This window comes from Oryctolagus cuniculus, chromosome 2 (genome assembly GCF_051225735.1).
Source record: "Oryctolagus cuniculus isolate XC-2025 breed Fujian yellow rabbit chromosome 2, ASM5122573v1, whole genome shotgun sequence".
NCBI lineage: Eukaryota > Metazoa > Chordata > Mammalia > Lagomorpha > Leporidae > Oryctolagus > Oryctolagus cuniculus.
Genome location: NC_142868.1, coordinates 36,458,788 through 36,471,988, shown reverse-complemented (window position 1 = coordinate 36,471,988; position 13,201 = coordinate 36,458,788). Strand labels below are relative to the sequence as shown.

General features: G+C 40.3%; 1 long non-coding RNA gene across 2 annotated transcripts; it reads right to left on the bottom strand.

The window, feature by feature from the left end:
* Positions 1–5,131: 5,131 nt before the first annotated feature.
* Positions 5,132–13,062, bottom strand: LOC149127733 (uncharacterized). 2 transcript variants are annotated; one of them, XR_016229880.1, is made up of 3 exons: positions 12,901–13,062; positions 10,748–10,952; positions 5,132–5,468 (listed from the first exon to the last, which is right to left on the bottom strand). It is a non-coding gene; the product is annotated as an uncharacterized LOC149127733 (long non-coding RNA). The 2 variants fall into 2 exon arrangements; XR_016229879.1 differs by having other exon boundaries at positions 5,132–5,347; positions 12,901–13,033.
* Between the last annotated feature and the right edge of the window lie 139 nt (positions 13,063–13,201).

Genomic DNA, 13,201 nt, shown 5'->3' with positions numbered 1-13,201 from the left:
TTATTTGAATTCCTAGAAGGAGACACTGTGGCACAGTGGTTTAAGCTGCTGCTTGCCCTGTTGGCATCCCATATCAAAGTGCCAGTTCAGGTCCATTTAGAGAGTAAACCAATGGGTGGAAGATCTCTCTCTTTCTCTGATGCTCTGCCTTTCAAATAAATAAACCTTTTTTAAAGTTCTTAAAAGGTTTTTTTTTTTTTTTGGATGACTAAATTACCAAGAAAGAAAATTTATTAAGTTCATCATTGTAGTTTAAAATATTAAAGGAATTAAGGTTTATAAATAGAATCAAGCATTAATCAAACACATCCCTAAAAGTAATTCTTAAAATCTGCTACATTTATAAGTAGAATAAAATGATTAGAAAAAATTTCAGAGCCTAAGGAAGAACTATTGTGCACATAAATTTAATAAACTTAATATTAACTTTTTAAGACAGTTTTACTGGGATAATATTTTGAGGATCCACCTTCTAGGGTACAGGAAACTCCCATCAACAAAGTTGTCTCCAGGTGAGTCTTGTCCCTCACAATGTGGTTTGGACACAGCTAAGGGATTAATGTCCCCAAAACGCCATTTTATAGCTTTATAGCTTCTTTCTTCAGAAATCTGTTTAAATTTTTCCCTTTCCTAGTGAAACAGAAAAAAAAATCTTAAAGGATCTTTCTGTTTTTGCTTCATCCATTGTTTTTACCCCCAAGATTCTGTTTTTAACAAGGAAGTCACTTTAATAAGGTACAACCTTATTAAAATTATTTCTGCCTCTGTTTTCTACTACAGTCAATACTGAAGTCAGTTAGCATTTAATAAGCTCTTTGCTAAGCCCCAAGAATTTAAAAACCTATTTGCTCATGCCTATTTTTAAGATGAAGCAAACTCTTCCTTTTTTCTTATACATATTTCAAAACTGGAAAAGAAAAACAGTTTCATTCCTGTGTCCACGAACAGCTGAGGATGTTCATAACGTGACCCTGAGAATGACTTCTGAGACTTATGCGTAAGTACGGCAGAGGATACAGGCTGCCACCTGCAAGCTCATTCTTCCCTTCCGTATTGGTATCAAATCCCGAAGTTCATCTGGACACATCGCTGGCTGAGTAAGAAGCTAAATGCCCTAGCTTTCTTTTCAGCTCTGTGTGGTCATGTGACAAGCCAATAAGATAAGGGCATAGCTTCTATGCCAGACTTTAGGAATGGATGCTTGAAAGAATCTGGCTCAGTGTGCCGGGTCTCTTTCTACCCCTAAAGCTTTATTCCTTCAGCTTTGAGGACAGAACTTATGTTTCAGCATTGCAGAGCAGAACGGGAAGGCTCTGGATCTCTGATGACAGCGTGGAGCCTGTCTTCACACTCTGATGAGATAGAAACAAAACTCCACATAATATAATCACTGTTATTTTAGTGGTTCTCTGTTAGGTGCAATTGAACCTTATTCTAAATGATGCAGAGAGGCATATTTGTTTTTAACATTTTAATAATTTTACTAATGAGCTTTCTTAAAATACTTTTCTTGGAACTAATAGAATTCTGAATTAAACTTACATATCCAACATTTACGCTATTTGTCGTACAAATAAACTTGTTTAAGACTACAAAGAAGAAATTATAAGACAAATTTAAATATTTTATTTATTTATTTTGACAGGCAGAGTTAGACAGTGAGAGAGACAGAGACAGAGAGAAAGGTCTCCCTTTCCATTGGTTCACTCCCCAAATGGCCATTATGGCCGGCGTGCTGCACCGATACGAAGCCAGGAGCCAGGTGCTTCCTCCTGGTCTCCCACGTGGGTGCAGGGCCCAAGCACTTGGGCTATCCTCCACTGCCTTCCTGGGCCACAGCAGAGAGCTGGACTGGAAGAGGAGCAACTGGGACAGAATCCGGCGCCCCAACTGGGACTAGAACCTGGGGTGCCGGCAACAGAGGCAGAGAATTAGCTAAGTGAGCCAAGGCACCGGCCAAAAATTTAAATGTTTTAAAGACATTATAAGGAAAATGTCTCTATTCCCTAAAATCATCTAATTTTATTCACTCACAGAGTAAGAAAAGATGTTAAATGCACTAAATTAAAATGAGGGCAGCTAAAATGTGAATAGTACATTGTAGTAAACTATTTCATGTACTGCCAACAATATTCCTATATACAGTCATAGTAATGCTCCTCATTTTACAAATGGGCTTTGAAGCCCAGAGGAGGTGGTAACTCACCTAAAGCTTTAGTAAGTGTTGGGTCCTGCATCAGAATCTTGCAGTTTGGATGCAGGGCCTGCATGTCACCTAAAACAACCCAAGATTCAGAACGGCATTTTAATGAAGTTCCCAAGAAAACACAAGAAAAGTGCCAAAACTAACACCTAAACACAGATCTTTGGATCCCAGTTTTCTTCAGAGTTGACACCTATGAGGTCTTTAATTCAAGGGGAGTAATAAAGGTAATCTTCCATCCTTGATGTCTGAATTTCTGATTCAATGGAAAACTAAGCCAACAGCTAGAAAATTCAAATACTTCTGCAAGAGTACTTCAAAAAGTTCATATAAAAATGGAATTAAAAGATAAACTTAGGAACAGGCATTTGGTGCAGAGGTGACGCTGCCTCTTGGGATGCCCATATCCCATACCGGAGTGCCTGGGTTCAAGTTCTGTTTCTGTTTCTAATTCCACTTCCTGTTGATGCACACTCTGGGAAGTAATAGGTACTTGGTCCCTGCCACTCAAGTGGGAAACCTGGATGGAATTTAGACTCCTAGCCTCAGCCTGGCCCAGCCCTGGCTGTTGTGGTCATTTGGGGAGTAAACCAACAGAAAAGAGAGCTTGCTCTCTTTCTCTCTCAAATAAATAAAAATTGTAAAAAAAATTGATTCAAAATAATTTTGAAATTCATGCATAGTTTTTTTTTTATAATACACATTTTCCTTGAACTTTTTGACAAACCCCCTACATACACACACACACACACACACACACAATCACTATGACTACAAAAGGAAAATAATTCTGTTTTTCTGCAGGTAAACATACCACTGTCCTTTAGTTGTCCTGGCCCCTAAAATACAACCCCAAAATACCTCATATGACATTCAAGCTTAATTTTTCTTAGTCATCATTTCCTCCATTAACTGAACAGATCTTTGTCATCTCCAACCTGGTCTCTTTATCTCCAGTCCATGTTCTGTATCCTGTTACCTCCACAAGAATCTTTTTAAAACACAGTTGCATCCTATGTCCCAGGGTTCACAATGATTTTCTTTCACCCAAGGACATTCACTCCTGTCACCTAGGCTAGTTTGCATGATCCTCCATAATTTGGTTCCTGTGTACTTATTCAAATTTTTTCTCAGTCTTCCCCAAACTATAGGTCTCCTTGTCATTTTTTAGAAATAGAAGAAGTCAAGGGAAATCAACAAGGACCAAAATTGGTTATAGACTTGAACCAGTGGGCATGAAAAACTTTAAAGGCAGCAGCTGCTATCTGCTGCTTGCATAAACCCTCAGAGTTTATCCCAGGCCTGGGAGGCAAGTGGGAGTCAGAGTACCATGGATTCAGGGACAGGAGAAAGGAGGTTCTGATTAAACAGGTTAAGGTCGGTTCTCAAGTCCATACCAGCTATAAAACAGGCAGGAGAATATAACAGGGGAAAGGAGCGTTCATCTAGAGCCTCACAGATGAGCAGATCTACACAAGAGGGACAGTGTTTGCTCCTGAACTTGGCTCTGGATCACCATGATTTCACCTCCAGCCTTTTGCTTCCACAAACATGACTTTACTTCCTTAATATCTTCTCTTTAAAAATGCACACACACACACACACACACACACACCCCACGTCAGTCTCTTTTCGTAGAGGGTAAGGACCTAAATGTAATCCTGGATTAGGTATTGATTCTCTTTCTCATTTAGTGGATTTCCTCAGAGTTCAAAGTTGGCAAGAAGCTACAGTGATAAATGATCTCTCCAACAAATGTTGTTTCTGAGATTTTTTGGGGTCAGAGGAAAAAAAAAACAACATTGTGATTTTCCAATAAATCTACTAAACACTGCAATGAATTATGAACCTCTGAGCAGGGAATATATCATCCAAGAGGTCCAAACACAACTGGCAAATACTCATATTTGAAAGATATGGTTTATTTCAATTAATCAGGAAACCATCTTATTTACGCTTGGCATTCTTTCTAAAATAGAAGTTATGAAATTAAAAAAACTGTCTTTGATACTCATATGTATCTCATTTACTGATTGTTCAGTTTTTCATAAAACATGTTGAGTTTTTTTTCCCTCTCAATATTTTTTTCTCAATATTGCCACTTCTCCTCCCTGAAATAGCACCTAATGTGACATGAGAAGCAAAAAAGAGATTTTCTTAGGAGTTTCTTTTCATTCTTGATTTTAACTTTGTGTTCAACAACAAGAAAAAAATATAATTTATTTATCTTCATTGCTAGCTATCCTTTCCATGTATCACCCTATTTTTAATATAAAAACCAAAACATGCTGTAGAAACAAAGTGTTCAGTGCATGCTTTCAGCCCATACTCATATAAGCAACTTTGAAGAGTATCAGAAATAGGTGTGAAAGCCCAGAAACAGTCTAGGATGCAATCACTATACATAGGTATATACTACTTTTCCCACAGAGTATGATATAGAGTTGTGATATTACACTTATTTACATTACTATTTGACTCACACTTGTTCTCCTGATGCAAGCTAAGCTCTGTAAGCTTCTGGATTCTGTGTGTTTCAGCTGAGTGCTCAATCTCGGATACTCAGCTCAACACCTAGAACACCAGAACATGGAGGCACTCAGTAAACAAATGAATATAGAAAATGCATCTGGGCTCACAGGTATGATATCATGAAGCAAGAGCACTTTGGAGGAGATGGATATGTGTATTACCTTAAAGTGTGAGGACAGTTTCAAAAGTATACATTAACAAATTCTATAGACACATGACATTTATTTTATATCAATTGCACCTCAAGAAAGCTGCTTTTTAAAATGTCAAAATCTATGGAAGCAGTAAATTGTATCATTATAAATTCAAGAAATATTTTACAATAATAAAGAGAATCCAGCATTACTGAAATATTGGGTGATCTTTTTTTAAAAAAGCAAATATCACTTCTAATTATTTTTCTTTAAGGTTTATTTATTTATTTGAAAGGCAGTTACAAAGAAGCAGAGGCAGAAAGATAGAGGTCTTCCATCTGCTGGTTCACTTCCCAGATGGCCGCAATAGCCCAATCCGAAGCCAGGAGCCAGGAGCTTCTTCCGGGTCTCTGACACGGGTGCAGGGGCCCAAGGACTTGGGCCATCTTCTGTTGCTTTCCCAGACTATAGCAGAGAGCTGGATTGGAAGTGGAGCAGCCAGGACTTGAACTAGCACTCATATGGGATGCCAACACTGCAGGTGCTACACCACAATGCCAATACCTAATTAACTATTAATTTTTGGCTTCCTGGTGCTGCTACAGAGGAAAATATTAAAGTATAAAATCACACTTTAATCAGAATCTCATTTATCAATTTGATATAATGCTATTGAATTTAAGATACCAACATTAGATATGAAAGACTATGCTTTTACTTTATTTACTTATTTTGACAGGCAGAGTTAGACAGTGAGAGAGAGAAACAGAGAGAAAGGTCTTCCTTCCATTGGTTCACCCCCCGAAATGGCCGCTATGGCCAGCGCGCTGCGCCAATCCAAAGCCAGGAGCTTCCTCCTGGTCTCCCATGCGGGTGCAGGGCCCAAGCACTTGGGTCATCCTCCACTGCACTCCCAGGCCACAGCAGAGAGCTGGTCTGGAAGAGGGGCAACTGGGACTAGAACCCGGAGTACCGGTGCCACAGGCAGAGGATTAGCCTAGTGAGCCACAGTGCTGGCTACTTTTACCTTTTAAATAAAATACTCAACAGATATTTCTCCTGAAAGATTGTGTGTAAATTGAACTCTATTTTAAATACATTGAAGGTACTTAATCTTTCTCAATGCCTGTCAAGAATTCTCTCAACATTTTAAAACTCCAGTTTTGTTTAAGTAGGAGCCAACTGTTTTCAATTATTGAAAAAAAAAAAGTATTTTATTTTGCTGTTAAAAATGCTATTGAGAAGATAATGTTGTAAGACATTGTAACTGAATTAAAATCTTCATAAGGTGTTTGAAAACAGAAAGACAATAGGGGCATGAGAGAAAAACAATTATCATTATGAGGAATAATAAGTGACTGGATTTTTCAGTGACAGATTTGAACCTTTTGATTGAAATTGGTTTGTATTTAAAATTTGATCACTTACTTTTAACATTAATATTTGTAGTACAAGATTTTTCTGATATAAATTATTCCAATGCAAGTATGCTCTAATTATTTCATGAAAATATTTGACAAATATACCCCAATATGTACCCTTATGGAGGAAATAACTTATTACCTCTTCAGGTGGAATGCAACCTATCCTTCTACTCTTTCCCAAGCTGAGACACCTAGATCATTCACAACACACACATTCTTCAGGGCATTCATTCATTCATCCAACAATATTTATGGATCCTGTACCATATGACAGGCACTGTTCTTACAGTTGGAAAAGCTGCAATAAGCAATACAAGCAGAGCAAGACCTATTTATCACAAACATAACAAATTAAGAGAACTTCAGATAGTGATCTGTCCTATGAGACAAATAGAATAAGGCAAAGAGGTGGTGGCAGTCACTGGGTAAAGTGGGGGATGTTAGCTGGGGGATGAGGTGGGGAAAATCTCGCCAAGTGGATAAATGAGGAGGTAAAAAGAGATAAGCCTAAAGACAGGCAAGAATCAGATCTGAAAGGATTATTATTTCATTCTAAGTGCTATTGAGAAGCCCCTGAAAAGTCTTTAAAAATAACATAAACCAGGATGTGATGCCTGCATCACATGTCAGAGTGCTTGGATTCAAGTTCTGGCTCCACTCCTCTGATTCCAGTTTCCTGCATATGTAGGCCCTAGGAGGCAGCAGGTGATGGTTGAACTAATTGGGTCCCCGCCACTGACATGGGAGACCTAGGTTGAGTCCCTGGATCCCTAGCATGTGGGGAATGAACTAGCAGAGAGAAAGTCAATCTCTGTCTCTCTCCCCTACTCCATTCTTTCCCCTCCCTCCATCCCTCTGTCTCTCCTCAAATAAATTTTTAAAATTTAAAGAAATAGCATAAACTAGTTTGTGTTTTAAGTTGATACCAATACCTATGACTCCTATAAGATGAATGGAAGACAGAAAGGCAGGGAGACCAGTCAGAAAGCTGTTGCAAGTGAGAAATGATGGTGGCTTGCACAAGTGTGGTAGAGGTGGAGATGAAGAAAAGTGGATAGATGAAGATATATATTGGTAATAGAGCTTAAAAATCTGTTGGCTTATTGGACATGTATGTAAATGAGGATGGTGACTAAAATAAATCAATTAAGACACAGTAGAATGGAGAAAAGAAAGTGCAAGCCTACAGTATAAAAATCATAACCATACACTACACATTGAATTAATATAACACCAATTATATCCCACAGATAATAAGCATCTTCTTATAATAACCAGGTATCTTTGCAATTTGATAGAATTTTAAGTTATACCTCAAGTTCGAATTTAAATTTGAAGGTGTAATTATCTAAAGTTTAAATTAATTTATCCATTTCTTTTGTGCTTCAGCAAAAGAATTCACAGTGGCCAGCACTATGTAGCCTCTGTATTTTGGGTGTAATCAATTTTCCATCCCTCAGTCTCAGTTAAAAATAGGGTTCTCAGGTGGCCTCTATCTTCAGGCCATGAGCTCCCAAAGCACCTCTGGCTGTACTGCATTGATAAACTAGTGAGCAAACCTTTCTTGTCTGCTTGACTACATGTTTCTCCTAAAGGAGATCAATCCATAAACACTAGTGGTATCAAACAACAAACTCAGGCAACATCAGGTAATCATCAAATGCAATCTCACAAACATAGAAATAGCCTCTGACTTTTTTTATTGACTTTTGGGACCTGACAATTTTGTGGCTGACTTCTCTGGAGACTTATTTTTAAAAAATTGTTAATCATTACTCATAGAACATGCAATTCACCCAATTAAAACTTACAATTCTTTAGCATATTCAGAGTTCTATTTCCAACACCTAAACTGACATTAGAATTTTGCCCCCACACCTATCAGCTGGCATTCCCCAATGTTCCCATCCCACCCCCAGTCCTTGGTAATTACTAACCCATTTTTTGTCTCTGCAGATTTGCCTATTTTGAACTATATAATACATGATTCTTGGTGACTGGTCTCTCTGAATTATCATAATGCTTTTAAAGTCATCTATGTTGTACCTGTGTTAGTATTTCTTTTTATTGTACAATAATATTCTAATATATGGATAGATCATTTTATTTATCATCCAGTAGGTGAATATTTGGGTTGTTTCACATTTTTGGCTATTACACTGTTCTGAACATTTATGTACAAGTTTCGATGTGGAAATCTGTTTTTATTTCTCTTAGATAACTCTATGTTTAACTGTTTGAGTACTTCCCAAAGCAGTTGCACCATTACATTCCCATCAGCTCTGCTCTAAGTTCTCCAGATCTTCTCTAACACTTATATAGCTATAACTATGCTACTGGGTATGAAGTGGTATCACTTCATTTTGATTTGCATCCTTTAGTTGCCAGTAATGCTGAGCATCTTATCATTTGCTGATGGGCCACCCACATATCTTCTTTGGAGAAATAACTACTCAGACCCTTTTTCCATTTATATATTTTGTTATTTAATTTTTTATCATTGAATCATGATAGTTCTTCTTTTACTCTAGTTATAAATCACTCATCAGATATATGATTTACAAGTTTTCTACAACTCTGAGTTATTTTTTCACTTTCTTGATAGTGCCCTTTGAGGTATAAAAGGTTTTAATTTTGATGGTGTCCAGTTTTTGTATTTTTTTGTTGTTTGTGTTTTGTGTCTTATGTAAGAACCATCATTAACATCCACAAAGATTTACTTCTATTTTTCTCCTAAAAGTTTTAGTTATCTTTTATATTTGCATCTTTGAACTGCTTTGAATTAATTTTTATAGATAGTGTGAGGTAGGGGTCCAATTACATTCTTTGGCATGTGGATATGTAGGAGTTTTAGCATCATGTGTTGGAAGATTATTCATTCTCCCGCCTAGTTGACTTGGCATGAAAACTGGATTTCTTATTTGCTTGGGCCCTAGCAGTGACTTCCTCTGGGTCCTTTTTTTATTTCTTTCATTGTAATTTCAACTATAGTCTTAGTCCATTTTCCACTGCCATAACCCAATACCTGAGACTATGTACTGTACAAAGAACAGACTGATTTCTTATAATCTAGAGGCCAATGTCAAGGTTCCAGCGTCTGCTGAGGGACTTCTTGCTGAGTCTTAATGATGGAGGATATCACATGGAAAGACAGGACAGGAGATAGTAAGAGGGAAAGAGGGGTCTAAATTTGCTTTTATAAGAAGCCCAACTCTACAAAAAAAAAATGTCATTAATCTAGTTGCAACCTTAATCTGTTCATAAGGTGACCTGATGACCTCTTATTAGGCCCCAACTCCTAACACTGTTGCACTGGAGATTAAGTTTCCAACACGAGAATGTTGGGGAACCACTCGGTCTGATGGAACAAGGACATAAGCCTCAGCCATTTCAGGTTCTTGTTACCCGTGCCTTCTTTCAGGAGACCAGTTCCAGCTCACGCCCTGTATTATTCCCACCCCATCCCCTACATTCTTCCCCAGGTTTGGAAGCCAGTGGGCCAAATTTGAACCAGTATGGTGGAGCTCATCTCTGCCTACTGCCCCCCATCCCATCCCTAGCCCATCTAGGATATAAAAAGGCCCAGCCTGCTGGGGTCTGGGCCTCTGGCATGTATTAGGTCTATGTACATGCTGGCAGTTAGTTGACCTCTGCAGGTTTATTTTCTCTGAATAAATTTGGTCTGGCTGCGAGTTTGTATTGTCTCCTTTCCCTTTTCTGCATTCTCCTTGGATTTTGTTGCCCTGTGTGAGAAGGCACCAATCTGCACTCTTTTCCTTAAACAGACCACAGCAATTGTCATGCATCTTACTCTGGGTATCTGATGCTCACTCTGACTTATGTGAAGTCTGAACTTGGGTCCTTGGCTCCATCAAGTTCTATTGATGTCTACATCTTATACAGCAACAGAACAGAGTGCATGTGTTTACACATGCTTTTATTTTCCCAAATTACTCAACAACACAAGCTATCCTAATTCAAAAGGAAAGCCAAGAACACACTTTTCCATTAATTCCTACGTGATACAGTTAAGAGAATGTGGCAAACATTTGCCATGTAATATTCATTATATGATTTTATTGGTAAAGTTGAAAAAATTTTATGGGGAAATTCAAGGGAAGATATATAAAAGTGCTTAAAAGTGGGCCTATCGAGACTTTTGACACCATTCATTTAGCCACCTCATAAGAAAAAAAGGAAATAAATGGAGGGGGAGGACTTTAGCATGCAGAGATCCTCCCAGAGCTGGCACCTTTAGAGTCCACCCATGGATTCCTGTGAGAATCTTTACTGTAACCAAATAGATCTCTTCCTTTCCCCCAAACACACACACATATGTTCTTCCATCACTCCAAGTACCTTAAATATTCCTTAACTAACATTATTGAGTACTCCAAGGACCTTAAATATTCCTTAGCATTATTGAGTATTTCCTCCGTGGTAGGTCTCCTTACCTGGAAAGAGAGCTCTCGTTTCAATGGGCTTAACTGCCACTCCAGGATCCAGCTCTAGGAAGAGCTGCCGGCTCTCAGTTTGTAGTTGCTGCTGTTGTCCACTTGGTATGAAGTGGGCGCCATCTTGTTGCACTGCTGCTAGGCTTCCATGAAGTACCTTCCTCACCCAGCACTCCGGCTCAGCACCTCACACATGCCGTGCATTCTGTGTATATTTTATGGAGGATCATAAGACCCAGTCATTGCAAAAACTCTTTGAATAACCCTCTTCCTTGAGAAGCTGTCCTCGAATAACCCCCTTCCTTCTAAGTCCATCAGTAGGCACAGGACCTGAAGGTTTTGAAACAATCTTGCTGACATCTGAATTACACTACAGATTCTGTGACAAGGTCATGTTGCTGGAGCCAGAGTTCCCGGCCAGGGACTGGCACACTGAGCCTCTCAAACAATGGAAGGTGAAAAGATCTGAGAGCTTCGAAATTAAGCGGATGCAGATCAACGCAGTACTTACTGGGCAATAAAGTTCCTGAGGCAATAAAAACCCGTGATTTCTAGCAATTAGGAATGAATGGTTTCTCAGAAATGAAGTCATTGGGGGTAGTCCTGCCATGATGGAAAAAGTGATCATATAATGTGGGAAAGGACAAGCCGCAAGCTATAGACTGCATCATATCTCTGTATGAATGGCATTTCCTGTATGAGTCACATGTGTTATCAATTTTGTTGACAGGTTCCTAAAAGCACTCAGGATCACCTTTATTCTTCATAAGTAGAAAACTGACCTCCAATCTAGGACTCATCAGGAATCAAAGGTGAAACTTCACCAATCAAATACTGTCATGCTGTCATGCACTGATTTTGAGTAAAAGCCAGCTCTGGTGTTATATAAAATAATAGCTTATACATTAATTAGGAAAGCACTGTACTCCAGTTTCTGCTCACTTTAAGGAGATGGATTTTCCCCCTTGCTGAACTTAGCCCTTTAATTTGTTTCAGACCCATGGTCATCAAGCCAGAGGAAGTCTACACAAGAAAATCCTGGCACTTGTCAGAAATCAAAACAGCGGTGATGACAGAGCTGAAAAGTCCGTGTCCATTTTTCACTTTTAGAAGACCATCCGCGAAAATCACGACCATCACCGAGACAGACACGACCCGAGATGTTCCAAGAACACTGGGACTCCATCTGCTTTGTCTTCAGCCTCTGAATCAGGGCCCAAGAGAGTGAACTCTTCATGAATATGCACTGATCTGGCTGAGCAGTGAGGCTGGGCAGGGTTCTGATTAGCAAGTGCTACCTCCGGGGCGCAGAGGAAACACCACAAATGGAGATAACCTGCCGTGAGCAGATTTTGTTTCATTTTTTTGTTTGTTTTTCATGAGGGTGGAGAACAATCACTTCTCTAGTCAAACCTCTCAGCACAAGCAAGGAGCTCAAATAAAAGGCCTCCATGTAAGGGCTTTGCCAGAGGATGCGCACACGGAGGGAGAGGCAGCGAATTGCTCCTAATTTATTCGTCTCTCGCCAGTTCAAGGGCCCATCAGAATCTACACAAAACCTTTTATCTGCACGTGATGGGCAAATCAGCAATAAACAAAAACTGCTGTCTGTGCTTGTTCTGATAACTTAGTAGCATAGACCTCAGTACACAAAATAAAATGCCATGAGCTAAGGAGGGTCTCTAGGACCTGGGGCATATTAAAGTTCAATATATTTCTAGATTTTACGCTAAGAACCCCTAGGCCCATTTCAGATAATACTGAGCGGAACTTTCTGCAGCTTTGTCTAAAAACAAAAACCCCAAACAACAAAAAAGGCATTTTTTTTTTTGACCCGCTGGGCCAGTAGCTGATCTTACTGCCATTTCAGGGCTTTACCAGCCCGCAAAACACGAACTGCTAGGATGCACTGGTCCCGCTCACAGGCCGGCCCCAGGCCCCAGGGGCAGGTGGAGCGCCCGCTCCCGGACGGTCCCGGCCGCTCAGCCTGTTGCTAGCGGACAAGCAGGGGGCCAGTGCGGCTCTGGTCACCAGTCCGGCCGGGCGTGCGCAGAAGCTAGAACTGCGCGCCGAGCACGCCGTCCCGCTCTCTGCGGCGGCAGGACCCAGACCCTTGAGGTCCCAAAACCCTTTCCCCTTCGCCTGCCACCCACCTCCCACACTTCTTTCTACACGACAGGCGGCTCCATTGCTATTAAACGCCGGAGGGGAGCGGGAGACGAAACGTGAGGACGCCGCAGCCCAGGGCGGCAGGTCAAGACTTGGGAGAGTCAGACTGGACTTGGGAAGAGAACCGGTGAGGCAGGAGCCGCGGGGCGGAGCGAGGCTGCCGACCAGCTGAAGAGGCTGTGGCAGATCTCCCCCCCTCCCCAGAAGTGGTACGGTCCAGAGTGGGGCGGGGCCGAGGAGGCCTCTCCCGCACTCCTCGCCCCGGGGCCGCGGGAGCGAGTAAGC